Source organism: Saccopteryx bilineata, chromosome 1 (assembly GCF_036850765.1).
Source record: "Saccopteryx bilineata isolate mSacBil1 chromosome 1, mSacBil1_pri_phased_curated, whole genome shotgun sequence".
Taxonomy (NCBI): Eukaryota; Metazoa; Chordata; class Mammalia; order Chiroptera; family Emballonuridae; genus Saccopteryx; species Saccopteryx bilineata.
This window is the reverse complement of record NC_089490.1, coordinates 266,898,617-266,920,077: the sequence shown is the minus strand read 5'-3', so window position 1 is coordinate 266,920,077 and position 21,461 is coordinate 266,898,617. Positions and strand designations below refer to the sequence as shown.

The 21,461-nt window shown below is 39.4% G+C and overlaps 1 protein-coding gene across 6 annotated transcripts in view; it reads left to right on the top strand.

Annotated features, from left to right (window-relative positions):
• KIF2A (kinesin family member 2A) overlaps window positions 1-21,461 on the top strand; it is an 86,684-nt gene that overhangs the window by 11,584 nt on the left and 53,639 nt on the right. Inside the window, exon 2 of one of the 6 annotated variants that reach the window (XM_066242564.1) lies at window positions 936-1,019. The exons of the other annotated variants lie outside the window; for them this stretch is intronic. The gene's annotated coding sequence lies outside the window, so the exon portion shown is untranslated. The remainder of the gene's footprint in view (window positions 1-935; window positions 1,020-21,461) is intronic. 6 annotated transcript variants of the gene reach the window in all.

Below are 21,461 nucleotides of genomic sequence, written 5' to 3'. Positions count from 1 at the left end.
GGCCAGGGCCCACATGAAGCCATTTTTGATGACACGCAGCCACATGCAACCACATTCCAGAAAGTAAGGGGCCGCATGCTGAGATGGTCGTTTCATCCTCAGCTCCTGCATGTCCAAGTGCAGTAGCTGAGGATAAAACATTTGCTGTAGTGTAGTCATTCTGTGCCGGAGGTCTGTAGGCCAAAACAACAGAACTCCGGCACAGAGTGTCTAGTTCTGGGACTTCCAGTTAGGCCGTTAGAGGATCTTTGACCTCACTTCCGGCCGGCAGAGCAGGGAGAAGTGGAGTGCCGGGGTGGGGGGGATGCATCTCTGGGGGCCCTGTGATTGCCATTACCAGTAACCACATAACCATAGCAACCATCATCCAATCTACTGTTCTGAGGTGTCATGGATTTCTGATTGACCATCATTACTGAGATAAGTGAGGGGAGGCTGGGAGAGGCGAGGGCCTGTGGTATGGTTGCCGTTTCCTGCCATTAGAAATAGCGGCAGCCGTCTTAATTTACTTAAGATGCAACTTGCAGAATTTCAAGATAGCATGTGGGCTCAGGTGTTTGTCGACTTGAGGTCAAAGCTTGAAAATCTGGAAAGGTGCCGCTTGGAGAATCAAGAGGAGTGCCACTACGAACAGGAAATTTGGAGTGCCTAGAACCAATTGCCAGACACTTTTAGCACCCTGAAAAATAAAGCAATGGCTTTACTCACAATTTTTTCCTCTACGTACTTTTGTGAGACTTTATTCTCAGTGTTAAATAATATCAAAACCAACAAAAGAAACAGATTGACAGATGAAGTTAGTAGCACTTGCTTGGGCTTGAAGTGTACAAAATACCAACCTTCAATTGAAGATTTAGCCAATGAAATTCAGCAACAAAAAAGTCACTAATAGGCAGGTTAGTTAAAGAATTCCTCCTCCCCCTCACTTATCTTAGTTCACGGCACCCCACACAAGCTAAAGAATATCAAGACCAACAGAAGAAACCGACTGACAGATAAACAAAGACATCACTAAGCAGGTAAGTTAAATAATTAGTTTTTGGTTTATTAAATACAGTTATATATTACAATTATATATTTTTGTTATTTAAACTATAAATATTGTGAAATTATGGTTTTTTTCTCGAAGTGACACACCACCCGAGTTACGCTCAGTTTTTTGGCGAATTTTGACACACCAAGCTCAAAAGATTGCCCATCACTGTTCTAGAAGCTTCATCCTTGAGATCAGCCAGGGTTGAATTTAAATAAGATTATCTGTTTTGCCCTGGCCGGTTGGCTCAGCGGTAGAGCGTCGGCCTGGCGTGCGGGGGACCCGGATTCGATTCCCGGCCAGGGCACACAGGAGAAGCGCCCATTTGCTTCTCCACCCCCCCCCCTTCCTCTCTGTCTCTTTCTTCCCCTCCCGCAGCCAAGGCTCCATTGGAGCAAAGATGGCCCGGGCGCTGGGGATGGCTCCTTGGCCTCTGCCCCAGGCGCTAGAGTGGCTCTGGTCGCAGCAGAGCGATGCCCCGGAGGGGCAGAGCATCGCCCCCTGGTGGGCAGAGTGTTGCCCCTGGTGGGCGTGCTGGGTGGATCCCGGTCGGCGCATGCGGGAGTCTGTCTGTCTCTCCCCGTTTCCAGCTTCAGAAAAATACAAAAAAAAAAAAAAAAAAATATTATCTGTTTCAGTTAAACTATAGGGAATTCCTGCTGGAAGATGTGCACATGAAATCTAATTATGTTGGGAGTGCAAAAAGCATTAAACTTTATTTTTAAAGTTTAAATTATAACCTGTAGTTTACTATGAACTACTGCAGAGAAGTGGATTTACCTATGATTTTTAGGAAATGAGAACAAATTAGAGGCCCTAATTTGTAAGTCTTAAAATTTAACTATAGGCAGTTCACTAATGAAACACTTGCTTATTGGTCAAAACCTGTTTTTATTTTTACAGTGAGGAAATTGATTTGTTCAAAGTCCTCTAAACTAATTCCTTTAGAATTCTTTGTGGACTATGGATTTTCCAGGTATTGAAGTCAGTACATTAATTTAATAATGCTTTCATTTTCCTTTCTGTGGTATAGATTGCTTTGAAATGTTTTTATTAATACAACTAGCATTTGCTGCATGACCAATGTGTCCCTTCATTTCATGCCTTGAGGGAATAAATGTAGGATTTTTTCATAGAAAAGTCTACTATGTCAGTTAAAACAGAATATTAAATAACTGTTGCACTCAATGCACATGTTCTGGGTCTCTTTAATTTATTTGGGAAAAAAAGTTCTGGTTTTTTCCAGTCTTTGTCATTGACTAAGGTTAGACCCTCCTTGCTTACAAGACTTTCAAGTGCTTATGCCATCAAGTGAAAAAATGTTTCTTATTAGCTGAGCAGCTGTATTATTAGGAAAATATAACAACTTGCTAGGAGTTCTCTGGCTTAATTGATGAATTTGGACGGCCTGTCTAGATTGAGTGATCTTTATTATTTTTGCAAAACTCTTGTATGAAATTGTTCTTAGGATAATATATGAGTTGCATTTTTTACTCCCCCCATCCCCGATCCCAGTTATAGCTGATATGAGAGTTGACAATAACATGGTTCTAAATGTGTGTGTCTATATGTATATTTGTTTATTTTCTTTGTGTAGTCTTTGGGTGTAGTTTTTAAAGTAAGTTTTAAAAAACTTTATTGATTTCAGAGAGAGAGAAAGAGAGATTGCTTGGTTGTTCCAATTGTTTATGTATTCATTAGTTGATTCTTGTATGTGCCATGACCAGGGATCAAATCTGCAACCTTGGCCTATTAGGACAATTCTCTAACCAACTGAACTACTTGGCCAAGACTGACTGTAGTTTTATTTAAACTCATACCATACTTTTGACCTTGCATACTCTTTTGGGTTTAATTAAGAGCCATTTCTTAACTAAAAGTAAGTAAAACTTTTGTTTTCCTCCTAACCTCAGAACTTTTCATCTTGGCAGGTGCTTCTTTCTCTTTTTATTCCCTAAACATTGAGTGTTCTTTGGGAATTGTTCCTAACCCTGAAGTACTTCCCACACAGTAGTCTCTTATGTGAACTGAATGCTTCTTCTCTTCAGCCCATTCTGGCTGCATATGGTACCTCTTTGTATATTAATGAATTATTGATTATCTCTACTTGAATGTCAAATACATACCTCAAATTCAGCATGTCCAATATTGAACCCATCACACACTCCCCCAAATCTACTTCTTTAGTATCTCTCATTCCTTTCATCCTATTGCCCAAATAAGAAACCTAGATACCTTCCTTGACTAATTGTTCTCTCTTAGCCTCCTATCCTATCACCAGGTGCTCTTAATTCAACTACTCAAGTTCTTCAAGCCATACACTTTTTCCATCCCTCCACTATAACTTTTGGTGGGACTAGCATTATGTCTTGCCTGTACTTTGTAACAAATTCCTAATAGGCATTTCCACCTTTGGTAGATAACTCTTTTAGAATAAACTTTCAGACATATAAATTTGACCCCTGATCACCTGCTTAAAATCTTTTTATTACTTCATCTACCTCTTTTGCCCTTTGGATAAAGCCCAACTCTAGATCCAGAACAATCTGACCTCCCTCTCCAGTCTCATTTCTTGCCACTTATTTGAGGCACTCTACACACACTGAACTCTTCTTGGAACATTCCACATCTACCTAACCTAGCTAACTGCTGTTACTCCTTTTTCCTCTGTTAAACATTTCATTTTTTGGTTCCTTGAGTAGGATGGTTCCCCTACTCTATGTTCTCTGAATCTCCTCTCTTTACTCTGTCAAAACACTTATAAGATTATATTATCTGTTTAATTGTCTCTGGTTAGACACAAGATCCACTGCATCCCCAATGCCTAGCACAGGACCTCTGTGTGCTTAATAATCTAATGTGCTTAAATGTGCTGTTCTTTCACTACTCTGTCTATTCAAATTTTTACATTCTGAAAAAAAACTGATTTGTGTTCATTCTCTGGTCCTCAGGGGTATGGGATGACAAGATATGTCATTGCTTTTAATGTATACTTTTAACTTTGTTTTTAAATTTAATTACCTGATTTCAATACCAGTGTAGTCCCATGTTAGTTAATAGTAAAATTCCAAAAGGGTATATATTGGAAAGTTCCTATCCTATCCCTGACCCCAGCCACCTGGTTCTTTTCCCAAGAGATATCATTATTACCAGGTTCTTGTTTATTTGTGCAGAGGTGTTTGTTTTGCATTTTCAAGCAAATGTGTTTGTGTATACGTACCTATATGTAATATAGATATGTGTAAACATACCTTTTCTCTACAAATGGTATGTTGTGCACAGGTGCTTTATATTCTTTAATTTTTTTTCATTTAATAACATATCTTGAAGAATTTTTGAATACATAAATAATAACCTCATTCTTATAGCTACATTTATTAGAGAGTAAATTTATTATAGATTGTGCTCAATCTGTAGCTACTGTACTGTATTGAATAATCTTGAATTTTTGTCGTTCTTTACATACATGACTATGTATGTAGGATAAAGTTTTAGAGATAAAATTGCTGGATCAGAAAATTGTATATTTTTAATTTTGATAGATCTTGCTAGAGAATGTGTTACTTTCCTATCTGTGAAAAAGTACCTTTTGCCTTGTATCCTGTCCACGCAGTATGCAGTGTGTGTTTTTGAGATTTACTAGCTTGGATTATGGAGTTCATAGTCTGCCTGTAGAATTTCTTTTTTTCTGAAGTTAAATGGCCCATAAACAGTAACATATTTAACTTATACAGTGTTCATGAGGTCCAGACATAATGATAACCTTTTAAGTTCTAGTTTTGCTACTCAGTATAGAAAAACAAGGTGTTATGTGTTATGTCTGAGTGAAAAGAAAGTGATTCTTTAATTTAAAAATTTTGCAAAGTGAACATTATAGTTTTACAGTATTTTCATTTTATTTTACTTATTTTATTTTACTTTATTTATTTATTTATTCCATTTTATTTTTAGGTGAGAGCAGGGGAGATAGTGAGGCAGTCTCCTGCATGTGCCCTGACAGGGATCCACCAGGCAACCTCATCTAGGGCTGATGCTCAAGTGCCAAGCTATTTTTAGCACCTGAGGCTGATACGCTCCAACAGAGCTCTCCCCAGCGCCTGGGACCACAATCAAGCTATTGGCTGAGGGAGGAGGAGAGAGAAAGGGGGGGGGGGAAGCAGATGGTCACTTCTCCTGTGTGCCCTGACTGGGAATTGAACCTGAAATGTCCATATGCCAGGCTGATGCTCTTATCTACTGAGCCACTGGCCAGGGTCACATTATAGTTTTAACGTAATAAATTTGAACAGCCTTACTAACTAATGGATTGGTATTTTTCAAACTCTGAACACAGTTAAATAAATTATGCTAATGAATTACTTCCCTATATTTCTGTTAGTTTGTAGTTGGTTAACTCACTTAAGTATATAGATTGCTTTGTTATTGTGACCAGAATCAACAAACTTAATCTCTTAAAGCCGGTTACTAATGTGTTCTTTAACTATTCTATATTTTTTTATTTTCTTAAATCTAGGAAATTATTCAAAATACCAGCCTTTTATTGGCTGGGTGTTAGATGAGAGTAGTATGTGTATTGTTTATGTATTTAGTACTTTAGGTAATGTACCAGGTATTGAGGAAAAACAGAACAAAATCTGTGTCTGCATGGAGTTTTCTTTTTTTTTTTTTTTTTAAACGAGAAAGACAGGCCTGACCTGTGGTGGCACAGTGGATAGAGCGTCGACTTGGAACTCTGAAGTTACTGGTTCGAAACCCTGGGCTTGCCTGGTCAAGACACATATGGGAGTTCATGCTTCCTGTTTCCCCCCCTTCTCTGTCTCTCTCTCCTCTCTCTCTAAAAATGTATAAATAAAATTAAAACAACAACATTTAAGCGAGAAAGACAGGGAAAGAGGATGGAAGAGCAATGAGAAACATCAACTCATAGTTGCAGTGCCTTAGTTGTTCTTTGATTGCTTTCTCATATATGTCTTGACTGGGGGGCTCCAGCTGAGCCAGTGACCCCTTTCTCAAGTCAGCAACCTTGGGCTTCAAGCCAGTGACCATGGGGTCATGACTGATCCCATATTCAAGCCAACGATTCCATGCTCAAGCTGGTGAGCCCACACTCGAGCCAGGTATGCCTGCGCTCAAGCCAGTGACCTTGGGCTTTCAAACCTGAGACCTCAACACCCTGGGCCGATGTTCTATCCACTGTGCCACCACCTATTCTGGCTGGAGCTTTCATTTTTATAGAGGAAATAAAAGTGCACAGCTATTCCACCCAATAATTTGCTCTTTGATTAATGGAAAGAAATAAAATCAGCATATTTGTAGTTGAAGGGAAGAAGGCAGAGGAATGAGAAGAGACTTAAAGAACAAGGGAAGATTATCAGTATATCCAGATTTTGGAGGACATGGAACAGATAATTCTTATTATGACCTTCCAACACTTTATATGATCAGGTTCTTACCTTTCCTGTCTCATCTCACATACTCCCTTGCTTCCAGTGTTTAGACTTACTGGCCTTTTTAAAGTGACTTTCCCACTTAAGAGCTTTTGCACAAACTGTGCCTTTCATGTAAACTTTTTTCCCCACTCTACCTGACTAAATTTTTGCTTTTACTACTCTGCTTCAATATTATTTTGTACTTGTTTAGAGGGGCCTTTCAAGGCTTTTATATCAAAATTTTATCTCTTATTCTCTTTTAGTACACTTTAGATTTTCTTAATAATTGTTATACTTTGTAAGTACAGATGCTTCTCAATTTGTGATGGGGTTGTATCCTAGTAACCCCATTATAAGTTGAAAATAATGTAAGTTGAAAATACATTTAATACACCTAACCTACTGAACGTGATAGCTTAGCCTAGCTTACCTTAAATATGCTCAGAAATCTTACTGGTATATAACCCCGTTGAAAGTCAGGAGGCATCTGTAATTGCCTTTGTGTTCTCAGTAGAAGCAGAATACACAGCTGGGTATGTAATATACACAATGACATGAGAAAGTGCAAAACACACAATATCAGAAAAACGCTGGCAACACAGCAGTGGTTTTCAACCTTTTTACACTTGAGGACCGATGGAAATAGGAGAATTATTTTGGGAACCACTAAGGCAAATATAAAAACCATTATTAGTATTTTGTGTAGTATCTTTTACTTATAATACTATAAGATGAAAATTTTCTAAAATAAACAGTAAAAAATATATCTTTAATAGAATACAATTGAAGTTTCTAGAGAGCAATATTTAATTCACGTAAAGCTGTGCAAAATCTGCTGTTGCTTTGCAAAAACACTTGATAACTGAGGCTGTACTTTTGTTTCCGAGAGATGAAGCGCTGCATTGATATCCATTCGGTTTCTCTGTTTGGTTTTGATTAGTGATTTGGCTGAAAAAGTCTTCTCACCCAAGTGGTAATAGAAGATATGATTAAAAATTGAATAGCTTTGTAGCTAAGAGATGGATATTTTTCTTCCAGTGATATTCAAAATTGCAACAGTTTATGTTTGGACAACAGAATGACATCAGAAGATAAATCTATAAGTTTTTCTTTTTCACAGTGATTAACAGCAGGATTTGATGCCATCTGTGAATGGGTTATTGATCCTGAGGTTACTTTTACAGGGATCCTCATTTTCAGGGTAGTAATTATCAAAGTTTTGAACTAACACTCTTAAATGCTAATATTAAATACAAATTTTCAGTTGATGTCTGCAGCAGTCAGAAAGTCTTGGAAAATTTGAAGCATTTCTACAGCTTTTTCCTTCCGGTATGTGACTTTCCCAAAGAACAAGTTTCCTTTTTAATGCATCGGTCTTACTTCTTAATGTAAAAATCTTTGTGTTAAACCACTGAAAAGAAATAGTTTGTTGAAGAGGCTAAATATATCTACCATATATGCAAGCTTAGCCATCCATTCTTCATCCAACAAAAGCTCTACTAATGCAGATTTTGCTCTTACAGAAACTGTTTCTCTTCTCTCAGCTCGAAAAGTTCTGAAAAGAACCCTTCCTATTGAGAGCCACCTCACTTCTGTATAGAGAAGGAGATGTTGGTGTTGTGAGTAGTCTGGAGTTCAAACCTCAACTACAAGTATCATTAACGGTCTTCATTGCGTCATTCATCACTGTGTTCAATTCAGGGGAAAGTTTCTTTGTAATTAAATGCTGCCACTGCATGTATCAATATAACATTTTTGGGTGCGTAATGTCCTTTGTTTTTGCAACTACCTCTGAGTGATGTCCAATCATGCTTGCAGCACCATCCGTACTCACTCGATGCACTTTCCCTAGTCTAAACCCTCTGCTTGAAAGTACTCATTGAGAACGTTAAATACTCTGAACTGGTGATCCGACCAGGTAGATCAAGACAGAGTAAGTAGTTCTTCTCTAAAGTCTTTGTCCTCAATATACTCCATGAAGCAGTAGGTATATTGCATGGTAGAATAACATGGTTACTCACATCGGTTGATTCATCAAGTTGAATGGCAAAACATTTTAACTACTTTATTCCCTCTGCAATTTGCTCTTCAATATTGTATCAACAATTCTCTGCATGGTCCAAAAGTGGTATAGCCTCAAGTTTTTGTGCATCTTAAGCACCCCAAATTTCCAAATGACATCTATGATGCAAAGCTTTACTGTTTCTTAACCAGTAGTGAACAGTTTTTTTTTCTTCGATATTTGAAGGGCAGCTAAAATAAGATGCTCTAAGCAGCAATTTGTCACCAGTCATCATTTTCTTCATTTGAATTTTTTGACTTTTCATTTGGTTGTGTGATCTTTCAAAAAAATCTAGTTGCTTCTCAATAAGATTGCTATGCTTCAAATGCAAATGAGAAGTAAGTTTGAAAGGTTTCCTTGCATCAGTTGACATAATTTCAGACCATACTACACACAAGGGCCCTGGCAATAATTTACTACCAGATGCTACAGTGAAACAAGCTTTAAATAATACTCCTTACTGTACTGCCTAGCAAAGTTTCCTTTTCTTTTTTTGGTTTCTGTTGCACCTGCCAAATTATCAGCACATTTCTGTTTCACTGTTTTAAACTTGAAGCACTAGTACTTGGTTTACTTTCAGTGTCATCACTACTTTTCTTTTGACTATTCTTTTCGCTTTTGAAGATGGTTAAAATGTTTTGTTTTTTTCTTTCCATTTTATAGGGTATAAAATTTATAGCACAATGACACTTAAAACAATGATTTTTTGCAAACAATATGGGAACTTTCTGAACAGGCAAGGACTTGCATGACTATTTGCACAAGTGTTGAAAAAATGTGCTACTGTGAGAGGGAGGGGACCAGACACGGAAACACATACTGATGAAGTTTTATCATACTGCACACAATAGTGCATTACAATGTAAGTCGGAACTTGTTTTCTGAACATCACATGTATGATGCATTGAACACTGCATAAGTTATCTGAATGCTATTTGCACAAACATGGAAAAAAAATGAACTACAAAGAAGGGCATGGGATTTAGAGCTTGTATATAACCTACCTGGCCAGAAATGGAAACATGCAACAAATAAAGTTTTATCTTACTGCATATAACAGAGCAACATGGTATAAGCTGGTGCTTGATTTCTGAACTCCACATAGACTATGCATTGAGTACTACATAAGTTTGTCTGAATGCTTTTTTTCTGTTGCACATGATTTGTAAATGCTCTGCATGGGGCAAATGGTTGTTTCAATGAATCTACAAGTTTCAGAGATATCTAAGACAGCTTCAATAGTGTTTTCATCAGTGGTACAGGCTGATAAAATGGCAATCACCCAGAGCATAAGCAAATTTGACTAAGATCATTGGGTCTATAATCTTCATACAACATCAGGGTAGTTAACTCTTTTACTGACAGGCATGAAATTTCTTTTGGACTGGTGGTTGAAAAACACTGCTGTAGAATATCAGTGTTTACTCTTTACTCTTGTGATTGCATGGCTGAGAGCTGCAGCTCACATGCCCAGCCTCATGAGAGTATCGTACTGCACATCACTAGAACAGGAAAGATCAAAATTTGAGCCTGACCAGGTGGTAGCACAGTGAATTGAGCATTGGACTGGGACGCAGAAAACCCAGGTTTGAAACCCCAAAGTCTCTGGCTTGAGCGTGGGCTCATCTGGCTTGAGCACAGACTCACCTGACTTGAGTGCGGGGTCTCTGGCTTGAGCGTGGGATAATAGACATGACCCCACGGTCACTTGCTTGAGCCTAAAGGTCACTGGCCTGAGCAAGGGGTCATTCGCTCTGCTATAGCCCCTTGGTCAAAGCACATATGAGAAAGCAACCAATGAGCAACGAAGAATTGATGCTTCTCATTTCTCTCACTTCCTGTCTGTCTGTCCCTATCTGTCACCCCCCCCCCCGTCAAAAAATATATATACAGTAGTACCTTGAGATACAAACAGACCAACATACGAATTTTTAAGATACGAGCTGCGACTCAGTATATTTGTTCGAGATCTGAGTGAAATTCCGAGATATGAGTTGTGATTCAGGAAGCTGCCGCTAGTTGGTGCATTGGCGCTTGGGTCCAGTATCAGCAGTTTGATGTATGAGTTGACTAACTTAAGAGCTTGGTTACAGAACAAATTAAATTTGTATCTCAAGGTACCACTATATATTGTATATTAAAATTTGAATTACATTTTATACTGAATGTGGGTTGCTTTTGCACCATCATGAAGTAAAAAATTGTAAATCAGACCATCGTAAGTTAGGAACCATCAGTAAGTTAGGAACCATCTGTATACATTTGTTTCTGTGACCATCTGTATACATTCATTTATGTCTGCATGGTTCTCTACTATAAACCTAGATTTTAGTATGGTGCCTGGCACATAGCAAGCATTCACTGAATATTGACTGAATGAATTGTGAACTTACCACCAGTGATGACTAGATTACCCATGTCCTTAATCTTTAACAATTTAGATATTAAAAACCTTTTCAAGGGATTAAGAGTAGCGAGAGGGATGAATAAACAGAACACAAAGGGTTTTTATTTTTAGGGCCGTGAAGATACTGTTTATAATACTGTAATGGTAGACACATGTCAGTATACTTTTGCCAAACCCATAGAATATACACCACCCAGAATGAACCATAATTGGTTTTTTTGAGTTTAGGTTCATTAGTTGTAATCAGTGTGTATGGCCCCAGTGGGGGATGTTGATAATGGGGGAGACCGTGAGTATGGAGGCAAGGGGTGTATGGAAAATTTCTGTACCTTCTGCTCAGTTTTGCTGTGTACCTACCTTTACCAAAAATGCTCTAAGAAAATAAAGTCTTAAACAAAACAGTAATGCTGTATCCTAGGAATATACCCAAGAGAAACGAAAACATTTGTCCATATGACAGCATGTACATAAATGTTCACAGCATTAGTGATAATAGTCAGAGGGTGGAGACAACCCACTTAACTATCAACTGATGAATAAAAAAATTGTGGTCTATTCACATAATGGAATATTGCAACATGGAAAAATGTTGAAAACATATTTAGTGAAAGTAGCCAGTTGCAGATCATGTTATATTGTTCCATTTATGTGAAATGTCAAGAACGAGTAAATCTAGACACAGTAAGTTAGTGATTCCTTATGATGGGAGTGAAGGGGTTGTTGAAGTGGGATAGAGGGCATCTTTTTGAGGTGATTAAAATGTTATAAAAGTGTCTGTGATGATGGTTGGAAATATCTGAATATACTAAAAACCATTAAATTGTATCTTTTACATAGATAGTTTGTATTTTATGTGAATTATGTCTTTAAAAAAGTTGTTTTTAGAAATACTTTTTGTAGTTGCAACTGGTGAATTATTTAAATTTGCATTATTACTAGTAAAGGTGAACATTTTTTCCCCTTAATTTTAGTCAATTATAGTACGTTTTGTATATCTCCTTTTAAAAACTGCTCTTGGACTTGATTGTACCTTGTTTTTTGTTCTCTTTCTACTTCTCAAACTATCTTTTTATTTTTGAGAGAGAGAGAGAGAGACAGTAACATCCAGCTGCTCCTGTATATGCCAACTGGGAATCGGACCGGCAACTCTGTGCTCAGGGATGACATTCCAACCAACTAAGCTATCCCTCAAGGCAGGGGTCCCCAAACTATGGCCTGCGCATGCAGCCCCCTGAGGCCATTTATCCCCCCCCCCCCCCTGCAGTTCCGGAAGTGGCACCTCTTTCATTGGTGGTCAGTGAGAGGAGCACAGGATGCGGAAAGCGTGGCGTGGCTCTCATACAGTACTAGTCCCAGTGACAGGGGACGCACGTGTCACGGCTCCAGAAGCGCATCATATCACTTGTTACAGCTATCAGTGACAAGTATGGAACCGGACATTGACCATCTCATTAGCCAAAAGCTAGGTCCATAGTTACCATTGAAATACTGGTCAGTTTGTTGATTTAAATTTACTTGTTCTTTATTTTAAATATTGTATTTGTTCCCGTTTTGGTTTTTTACTTTAAAATAAGATAGTGTGCATAGGGATTTGTTCATAGTTTTTTTTTTATAGTCCAGCCCTCCAACAGTCTGAGGGACAGTGAACTGGCCCCCTGTGTAAAAAGTTTGGGGACCCCTGCTGTAAGGGCTTCCTTGAACTACTCATCATCTCCTAATTCTTGTTCCTTGTCTTTCTCTTAAATGTTAGTGTTTCCCAGATTTCTGTCATTGCTTCTTTTCTATTTCCCTGTGTTCTTCCCAGTTACTGTAACCTAAATGTTTTTTTTAATTGAGATATAATTCATATACAATCTACCGCCTATAGGCGACAAAAGCAAAAGTTAATAGGTGGGGCTACATCAAGCTAAAACACTTAATGCACAGCAAAGGAAACGAGCAACAAAGTGAAAAGGCAACCTACCGAGTGGGACAAAATATTTGCAAATCATACATCTGATAAGGGGTAAATAGCTAAAATATATCATGAAGTCTTGATTCACTATTATTTTCTCCTACCCTGTTCCTATTATATTTCTTAGTAATTACAACTTTCATATATAGGTGGTGCTTCCAGTCCTTTGGCTCTCAAAACATTGACCTTCTTCCTTTCAGTGATCTTGACCTTGGCCTTGGCCTTAGCTCGCTGTACATATTCTGACATCTCCATAATCTGTTTTAAGCATCCCCATTATTCAGTCACCACTCTGTCTTTCATGCATATTTCTTCTTGTATCCTGACTCCACCAATCTTTTGACCCCACCAGGATTTATAATCCTACTTTTTCTTGTTCCTTACTCCCCCTCACATCCTCACTTGCTTTCTTATAAACCATGCCTTACATATACTGCTCAAAAAAATTTGGGGATATTTCAAAATGAATGTGAAACAATAAAATAGCCCATAATTTTTGTGAGCAGTGATACTTTGCTCTTCTCTTGATTGGCAGAACCCCTCCATATATATATTTGTGTGTAAATTTTAACTTTTCAAAAAGGATTTATTGATTTTAGAGAGAGGTGAGAGAGAAAGGGGAGAGAATTGGGAAGCATCAACTTATAGTTGCTTCTCATATGTGCCTTGACCAGGCAAGCGTGGGGTTTTGAACCGGTGACCTCAGCATTCCAGGTTGACGCTTTATTTACTGTGCCACCACAAGTCAGGCCCTCCTTTTATATATTTTGTAGAAGAACCTCTCATATATTGTAAACCTCCTTGTTCTATCTTGATTGTTTAAAATTGATGGGAAGGGGAGAATTATAATTATGCTGACTGATCCCAGTTTAAATTCATGGCTATTTTCCTTAGATGGGCAGTCATGTCTCTAGCTCATTCACTTTTTTCTAGCTCACTGTTGTCATAAAATTATTTGCTCACCCACACTCTCAGCGGTGACCTTCTTTGTTATCTTACCACTGAGAAATAAAAACAATTATAAAATAACTTCAAGTGTACCCCATCTACCCAAGTACCAGGATCTATACCTGTAACTCTGCCATTGATAAACTCTTTCTGTTCCTATTTTAGGCTGATTTTCTCCACTTGTATACTGGATTTTACCTCCTTTCATCTGCCCAAAGTTACCACTTCGTTTGTACTGCATCATCAATATTTTATTCTTTATTAAATCATTTTCATCAACATACTGGAATGCTATTTCTTTCATTTTAAAACAAAAACAACCCCCCACACCTTGATTCTACTTTCCCTTTTAAGCATTACTACTTAATTTTACTTGATCTGTTAACAGCACTTGACAGAGTTGTTTGACTCTTTTTTCCTCAGAATAACTTTTTTACTTTGCTTCCAGGATTCTACTCTCTTGGTTTTTCTTCTTTTTCTCTGACAACTTCTTGATCTGTGCTGGTAACTCCTTATTTCCCTGACCTCTGTATATTGAAAACTGGGACTTCTACCCTTGTTCTCTTGGTGATCACATTCAATTTTATTGCCTTAAATAAATACTATATATCTTATCTTGAAACCCTTTTTCATTGATCCCCTTCAGAGTCATTTTAGAAATTTTTTTTCTAATCACCACCTCCCATAAAATTATTTCTTTTTTTTCATTCTCCTACCGGCCCTCTCTTTTCAGCTTGTTCTCTCTATCTGTGGGTCTATTTCTGTTTTGTTTATTCATTTACTTTTTTTCCCCAGATTTCACTTGTAAGTGAAATCATAGGTATTTTCTTTCTCTTTTTGACTTATTTCACTTAGCATAATACCCTCTGGGTCCATCCATGTTGTTGCAAATGGCAAGGTTTTATTCTTTTTTATTGTTGAGTAATATATATATTCATATATCTTTATATATATATCTCCTTTATCTATTGATGGATCCATGAAATTTTGATACCATACTACTGTGTATTTTTTAATGTTCTGTGGTCCTTTAGAAGGCCACAAACTATTGTAATCTAAGCTTTCCTCTTCCAAGGAACCAGTTTTGCCCTTTTTTGAGAATACTTGTTCTATATGCTGACAGTTCTCATGCCTTTTTTTTTTTTTAATTTTATTTATTTATTTACTTATTTATTTATTTTTTTTTTACAGAGACAGAGTGAGAGTCAGAGAGAGGGATAGATAGGGACAGACAGACAGGAATGGAGAGAGATGAGAAGCATCAATCATTAGTTTTTGTTGGGATACCTTAGTTGTTTATTGATTGTTTTCTCATATGTGCCTTGACCGCAGGCCTTCAGCAGACCAAGTAACCCCTTGCTCAAGCCAGCGACCTTGGGTCCAAGCTGGTGAGCTTTGCTCACACCAGATGAGCCCACGCTCAAACTGGCAACCTTGGGGTCTCGAACCTGGGTCCTTCCGCATCCCAATCCAATGCTCTATCCACTGCGCCACCACCCCGGTCAGGCTTTTTTTTTTTTTTTTTGTATTTTTCTGAAGCTGGAAACAGGGAGAGACAGACAGACTCCCGCATGCGCCCGACCGGGATCCACCCGGCACGCCCACCAGGGGCCACGCTCTGCCCACCAGGGGGTGATGCTCTGCCCTGCCGGAGCGTCACTCTGCCACGACCAGAGCCACTCTAGCGCCTGGGGCAGAGGCCAAGGAGCCAACCCCAGCGCCCGGGCCATCTTTGCTCCAATGGAGCCTTGGTTGCGGGAGGGGAAGAGAGAGACAGAGAGGAAGGAGGGGGGGGTGGAGAAGCAAATGGGCGCTTCTCCTATGTGCCCTGGCCGGGAATTGAACCCCGGTCCCCCGCACGCCAGGCCGATGCTCTACCGCTGAGCCAACCGGCCAGGGCCTAGTTCTCAAGCTTTAACCTGGACTGTCTTCATTATATCAGATACATACCATATATATGGAGACACTGATCTCTACTACACATCTAGGAGATATTGCAAACTTAAATGTACAAAACCAAACTCATAATCTGATTTTAGTCTCTAGAATGAGCTTCTATGGGTCTACTTTATTTTTTGCATACCTTTTGTTATAGTAATACTGAATTTGCTATTCCACATTTTACTCTAGTGGTAAAAGGGCTTAAAGAAGTGATAATCTATTCTCTTATCCAAATTGGCCAGGCATTGAACGTAGAAATTTCTCTGGCTAAGAGTCACTACCATCATAGGCTTTCATACGTAGAGTGGAGCAGAAATTGTTGCAGAGATACATCTCCCTTTTTCCACTTATAAAGCCACAAGTCCCGTGGTGAGGGCCTCACCCTCATGACCTCATCTAAACCTGATTACCTCCCAAGCACGGTCACAATGGGGTTTAGGACTTTAACATGAATTTGGGGTTGGGAAACTCGATTCAGCCCATAGCAAAAGAATTACGGGTAAATGTTCTGAATCTGGACTGCTGTTCAAGAACACAACTTATTAATACACAAACACATTTTTGTGTGGTGGTTAAGAATGTGACTTTTAAAATATTCCTTTTCAATTATGACTGGTTTAGCATTGTACTATTATAACCAAGATATAGCTTTTTTTTTAAATTTAGCAATTAAATTTAATGTTGTGACTGGTCCATAAGAACACATAGATTTCAGGTAAACATCTCCATAGCTTTTGAACTGTTCATTGCATTGTGTGCCCATCACCCAAAGTCATATCACTCAGCATTTTCAATTAAGATTTCATCTATGTCTATAGCAGTTTTATCTTTAATATTTAGGAGTAGCTATCATTATTTGGCTTAGTTATTTCTCATGTACTTTCTTTTCTGGTCACAAAATAATTTTTTTTAGAATATGTGTTTTTGAAAATTACATGTTTATAACATTCTTTAAGGTTTATAGGGAAGCTCTTCTATTATCCTGGAAGACAGGGAATGTAGACAGGATAGCTTTTCAATACTGGGGATATTTTCTTTTTTTTTCTTTTCTGAAGCTGGAAACGGGGAGAGACAGTCAGACAGACTCCCGCATGCGCCCGACCGGGATCCACCCGGCACACCCACCAGGGGCGATGCTCTGCCCCTCCGGGGCGTCGCTCTGCCGCGACCAGAGCCACTCTAGCGCCTGGGGCAGAGGCCAAGGAGCCATCCCCAGCGCCTGGGCCATCTTTGCTCCAATGGAGCCTTGGCTGCGGGAGGGGAAGAGAGAGACAGAGAGGAAGGAGGGTGGGTGGAGAAGCAAATGGGCGCTTCTCCTATGTGCCCTGGCCGGGAATCGAACCTGGGTCCCCCGCACGCCAGGCCGATGCTCTACTGCTGAACCAACCGGCCAGGGCTTTTTTTTTTTTTTTTTGATATTTTCTTATTAATGTTGGCATGCTGCTGTTTCTATAGATGGTAGCAAGTTTTTCTTCTAAAGTGTTTTATGATGCCTGTCCTGTGATGGCACAGTGGATTAAAGCGTTGACCTGGAATGCTGAGGTTGATGGGTCAAGGCACATACAAAAGCAACTGTTGGTAGGTACTTCCTGCTCTTCCCTCCCCCCATCCCCACTCTGCCATTCTCTTTCTCTAAAATCAAATAAGACCTTTTACAAAATTAAAAAAGAAAGTGTTTTATGGTAAGGTTCATCTCAGAATGTTCAGATTGCTTAGCCTTTATCAGTGAGAGGTTTATTTTTGTTTTTAAGGAAAGATTCTGAAGTTCTCAGTCTGCTTGGTATTTTTATTACCACACCTGTAACTTTCACTAAACATTTACTTACTGTACCCAGTCACCTGAATTCAGGCCTTAAATTCCCTGAAGAGAGTTAGGAGAGTAAGTGAAAACCAGTTGGAGTGACTGAACACTTTTATAATTTTTTTTGCAGCTTTCTGAGTTATGTTTAAATTTTGTTAATATATGTACAAGTCTCATTGCCTGGGATACTACTGTTGAAAACTGTTGAAAAACATTTTAAAAGCTCCCAATTATTAAGATGTATTTAAACATAAGATGACATCTACATGCAGCTTTGAAATGGTCCAGTTGCAAAATAGTGCAGCTGTTTTGGTTTGGAATTCCTTTTTGAGTAAGCATTTAAACTAGGGAGCAATTAGATAGCATTGCATAATATATCTAGCAGAACATCTGTGAAAGGCAGTTCTCTAAATTTTGGACTAGTATTTGCAGCACATATACTAAAAAACTTTGGAGTATAAGAAATGTGTTAGTTTCACACCACTTGTAAAACTCTGGTATTCTAGGCCCTGGCTGATTGGTTCAGTGGTAAAGCATCAGCCCAGTGTGTGGATGTTCCAGGTTTGATTCTCAGCCAGGGCATACAGGAGAAGTGCCCATCTGCTTCTTGACCCCTTCCCCTCTCGCTTTTCTCTCTCTCTCTCTCTCTCTTCTTCTCTTCTCCTCTTGTCCTCCTCCCCTTCCCTCCTGCAGCCATGGCTTGGTGGAGCGAGTTGGCCCCGGACACTGAGGATGGCACCGTGACCTTCGCCTCAGGCACTAAAAAATATGGCTCCGGTTGCAAAGGAGCAAGGGCCCCAGATGGGCAGAGCATCTCCTCCTGGTGGGCTTGCCAGATGGATTCCGGTTGGGATATTTGCAGGAATCTGTCTCTGCTTCCCCTCCTCTTACTAAAAAAAAAAAGAGAGAAAAAAACCCCACAAAAAAACTGGTATAGATAGGACATGTTTTATTTCTCAACAAATGAATAAACATTCATTTCAGATATTTCATCACTTAGGGAAATGTAGATAAATGGCCCTTTAAAAATGTGTTGAGATTTAGTTAAAAAACTTTATTTAATGCTCTCTGTGTGTGTGTGTGACAGAGACAGACAGACAGAGAGGGACAGACAGAAAGGGAGAGATGAGAAGCATCAGTTCTTCATTGCAGCTCCTTAGTTCAGTGATTGCTTTCTCATATGTGCCTTGACCAGGGGGCTACAGCAGAGCGAGTAACCCCTTGCTCAAGTCAGCGACCCCGCACTCAAGCCAGATGAGCCCGCACTCAAGTTGGCGACTTTGGGATTTCGAACCTGAGTCCTCTGTGTCCCAGTTCGATGCTCTGTCCACTGTGTTGTCGCCTGGTCAGGCTTTAATGTTTTTTTATAAAAAATATTTTCACTATTTTAGCTAGAATTCTAATCATATAACCTATGATTTTAGAAATTCAGTTTTTATCTTTTTTTATCACTAAATGGTTTTAAATGTTTTAATTATCTTTCCCCAATCACAAATATGCAAGATAATATCAAGTGACTAGTAATTTAATGCTTTTTAATGGAATCATGGCCCCTTTATGACATTTTTCTTACTACCTTTGTGCAAATTTAGAATGGAAAGGTTCTAAATAGCTGTATAATTAGCCTTACTAAATTACAAGTCTACCAAATTGTTAATGTGCAGTGTGATTCAGTTTATCAACAAAACCCAAAAAATCTGGTTTCCCTTTCACTCCAGAAAAACTGAGCAGTAATAATTTTTCAGATCCATTTCAAAACAATGGACAGAGGAGGTAAGAATTTTAAAATTTGTGGTTTATAATATGAATGAAGTTTGTCCCATTTTTAAGTTGTATTTTCTTCATGGAAATTCTTAGCTGTCTCATACTCATTTTTATCTTCTTGTGACATAATTCCAGCTTTGTTTTAAAGTCTAAGAAGGCAAATGTTAGATCTTTTAAAATTTATTAGAAACAGTAACATCTTAAATGTGATAAACCAAAACAAAAAGTTCTCTATGTCTGGCAAAGTCACATTCCCCAGGGATTTACTAAACAGCAACAGCACTGTTAGTCAGCTGAGGCATTATTTATGTCCATCTCCAATGGCTTCTTGTTTCACCAAAGTTATTGAGGGTGTGACGCCTACATAGTCTTCATTAAGGATTCTTTTCATTGCTGTTTAGATTACCTAACAAAACCTGGATATCAGAGTTTGGGAGTTTGACTTCTGTTGGATCTCTTGTAATGATCAACAAATCACCAAATTCTTTCGTCCTCATTTACTGTTCTTGGCATCTAGGAACAGTTTGACACTTACTGTTTTGTTTGTTTGTTTGTTTGTTTTTCATTTTTCTGAAGCTGGAAACAGGGAAAGACAGACTCCCGCATGCGCCCGACCGGGATCCACCCGGCACGCCCACCAGGGGGCGACGCTCTGCCCACCAGGGGGCGATGCTCTGCCCATCCTGGGCATCGCCATGTTGCGACCAGAGCCACTCTAGCGCCTGAGGCAGAGGCCACAGAGCCATGCCCAGCGCCCGGGCCATCTTTTGCTCCAATGGAGCCTTGGCTGCAGGAGGGGAAGAGAGAGACAGAGAGGAAAGCGCGGCGGAGGGGTGGAGAAGCAAATGGGCGCTTCTCCTGTGTGCCCTGGCTGAGAATCAAACCCGGGTCCTCCGCACGCTGGGCCGACGCTCTACCACTGAGCCAACCGGCCAGGGCTGACACTTACTGTTTGAGAGAATATAAATCATAAATTATAAACTGCTTTGAGGTAGTTGGCAAGACAAGAAATAATGTATGATTATTACTGTACAGTTGAAAATGTTTTTTATTTTCCAAAGAATACTTTTTTAGTAGTGTTTTGTTTTTGAGAAAGAGAGGGCAGATAGACAGGAAGGGAGAGAGATGAGAATCATCAATTCATGGTTGTTTTACTTTAGTTCATTGATTGCTTCTCATACGTGCCTTGACCCAGGAGCTCCAGCCAAGTCAGGGACCCCTTGCTTAAGCCAGTGTCCCTGGACTCAAGTAAGTGGCCATGGGATCATGTCGATAATTCTACGCTCAAGTCAGCGACCCTGTGCTCAAGCTGATAAGCCTGTGCCCAAGCTGGATGAGCCCGCTCAAGCTCACTCTTAAAGCAGTAACTTCACAGTTTTGTACCTGGGACTTCAGCGTCTGAGGTCGGTGCTCTATTCACTGTGCCACCACCAGTCAGGCTAGTAGTGTTTTGATTGTCATAGTTAGTCTTTCTATTTTAAAGTAGCATTTTGGCAATCTTCCTTTTCCTAAATTGTTTCCAGTGGATTATTTTCATATTCCTGAAGGAACATCCTTTTAGAATCCTTTTATTAAGTTTAGACAACATTGTGGTGATAGCCAGAGGGAAAGAGGGATGGCGGGAGGTGGTGACGAGCTAAGGGGGGAAAATGGGGATTGTAAGGCCAGTAGCCACGGCCACCATCACAGCCGCCTGACCCATGCAGGTTTGCATTTGATTCGGACAGATAGTAATGAAACAACAGAGCCAAGAACTGGTGTGCCATTACCATTAATCCTAGCTCGCACCTGGCGGGCGAGAAGTACACACAGTGGGAAAACACTTCCCTTTCCATTCAGGGCTCCCAAAGCCACCAACTCATCCAAGTATCCCTAGGATCAAAGGTTTCTACCTCACCAGCCTTATTCACCTCTGTTCCCCATCTCCTTCTCTATGCACAAACTCTGCACTAACTGGCTTCTCCTTCAGCAGTCCGCCATCTTGGCTGCCTCTCCTCAGCAATGCTAATTTCAGGAACAGAGAGAGAGAGAGAGAGAGAGAGAGAGAGAGCCCCCCTGGTCTCCCTTATTTTATAGTGTAGAAATTAAAGCCTTTAAGCCAGTATACAAATAAGGAAGTCTC